This window comes from Tachyglossus aculeatus, unplaced genomic scaffold (assembly GCF_015852505.1).
Source record: "Tachyglossus aculeatus isolate mTacAcu1 unplaced genomic scaffold, mTacAcu1.pri scaffold_78_arrow_ctg1, whole genome shotgun sequence".
Lineage (NCBI taxonomy): Eukaryota > Metazoa > Chordata > Mammalia > Monotremata > Tachyglossidae > Tachyglossus > Tachyglossus aculeatus.
Genome location: NW_024045093.1, coordinates 2,818,214 through 2,820,342, shown reverse-complemented (window position 1 = coordinate 2,820,342; position 2,129 = coordinate 2,818,214). Strand labels below are relative to the sequence as shown.

The 2,129-nt window shown below is 42.3% G+C and overlaps 1 pseudogene; it reads left to right on the top strand.

Moving 5' to 3' along the window:
* Positions 1–751: 751 nt before the first annotated feature.
* LOC119924060 lies at positions 752–1,802 on the top strand (annotated as a pseudogene).
* Positions 1,803–2,129: the final 327 nt, after the last annotated feature.

The following is a 2,129-nucleotide window of genomic DNA, read 5'->3' as shown; positions in this document are numbered from 1 at the left end:
TCGCACCTACTCAGCCTTCCTGTCCCGCCATCGACCCCCGGCCCACGTCCTCCCCCGGGCCTGGAATGCCCTCCCTTTGCCCATCCGCCGAGCTAGCTCTCTTCCTCCCTTCAAGGCCCTACTGAGAGCTCATCTCCTCCAGGAGGCCTTCCCAGACTGAGCCCCTTCCTTCCTCTCCCCCTCGTCCCCCTCTCCATCCCCCGCATCTTACCTCCTTCCCTTCCCCACCGCACCTGTATATATGTATATATGTTTGTACATATTTATTACTCTATTTATTTATTTATTTATTTTACTTGTACCTATCTATTCTATTTTATTTTGTTAGTATGTTTGCTTTTGTTCTCTGTCTCCCCCTTCTAGACTGTGAGCCCACTGCTGGGTAGGAACTGTCTCTATATGTTGCCTGCTTGTACTTCCCAAGCGCTTAGTACAGTGCTCTGCACACAGTAAGCGCTCAATAAATATGATTGATTGATTGATTGATTGAAGCAGTTACTGCAGCACTCTGCAGACAGTAAGCACTCAGTAAATACCATTGATTGATTGTCACTTGGCTTGATTTTTCTTTCTGTCAAATGGGACCAAGGTGTTTCAGGAATGTGTGAAATATTAGGTAATATAAATTAAGTACCTTGGGTTCCATGGGGAAAAAATGGTGCTAAAGAAATTCAATTTTCTTTATCTTTTCAGTTAAACCAGTTTTCTGTTGTACATGCTCACCGGTCTGTTCATCACCAACACCGAATTGATGGAAAAAAGGAACAATGTGACCGAATTCATTCTCTTGGGAATTACCCGGAATCCAGAGTTGCAGAAACTTGTATTTGTTTTTTTTCCTAATCATTTACCTGCTAACTCTTTTGGGAAACCTGCCTGTGGTTATAACCATCAAGGCCAGACAGAATATCAGCTCCCGTATGTACTACTTCCTCTGGTACTTATCTTTCATAGATGCCTTCTACTCCTCTTTCATGACTCCCAAAATGATTGTAGACAGCCTGTCAGCTAGAAAGGTCATATCCTATGATGGCTGTATGGTCCAGCTCTTTCTATCACACTTCTTTGGAGGGACTAGACTGTAAGCCTGTTGTTGTGTAGGTACCATCTCTATATGTTGCCGACTTGTACTTCCCAAGCACTTATTACAGTGCTCTGCACAAAGTAAGTGCTCAATAAATATGATTGAATGAATGAATGACAGAGTTAATTCTCATTGCGATGGCCTTTGATCGTCAAGTGGCCATCTGCAAACGCTTGCACTATTTGCTTCTCATGAACCGGCAGGTGTGTGTCCTACTGGTGGGGGTAGCCTGGGTATTAGGCTTCTTTCATTCAATAATTCAGATTTTCATCCTATTCCGGCTACCCTTCTGTGATCCCAATGTCACTGATCCTTTTTTCTGTGACATGTATCCTTTGTTGGAACTCACCTGCACAAACACCTATGTCGTGGGCCTGTCGGTGGCTACCAACGGTGGCATGATCTGCACTGTTTCCTCATGTTGGTCATCTAGTACGTGGTCATCTTGAACTCCCTAAAAAGTTATAGTTCAGAGGGAAGGTGCAAAGCCCTCTCCACCTTTGTCTCTCACGTTAAGGTTGTCATGCTGTTCTTTGTTCCCTGTATCTTCACCTACATGAGGCCTGCCTCCACTTTCCCCATGGATAAAACAGTGGCCGTATTCTACGTTTTCAGTACTCCCATGTTAAACCCCTAGATCTACACTGTGATAAATGCGGAGGTGAAAAATGCCATGAGGAAGTTATGGAGCCAAATAATGACTTCAGGAGAGAAGTGAATCACTTTCTAAGAATTAAGTTGTTTTTTTCAGAGGGAGAAGGAAGAAACCAGTGGGTTCTTCAGGTGCTTTAAGGAAAATCACCGTTGCATAATATCTTCTAAAAGAACCATACTTGAAGGTTTTAATGTATTTTGAGTTGTCAGAACAATGAATGTCATTTTCTGTACATGTTTAAGTCTTTCTTCTCATTATACACATTAATTAAAAAAACTCCTTTTAGTACATTCTAATGGTAATTGGAATCCTCTTAAGGGAAGAATAGACAGGAAAACAGATGGTTTTGGTAAATAAGAGAACACTCGGGATTATATACTCAATAAGTTA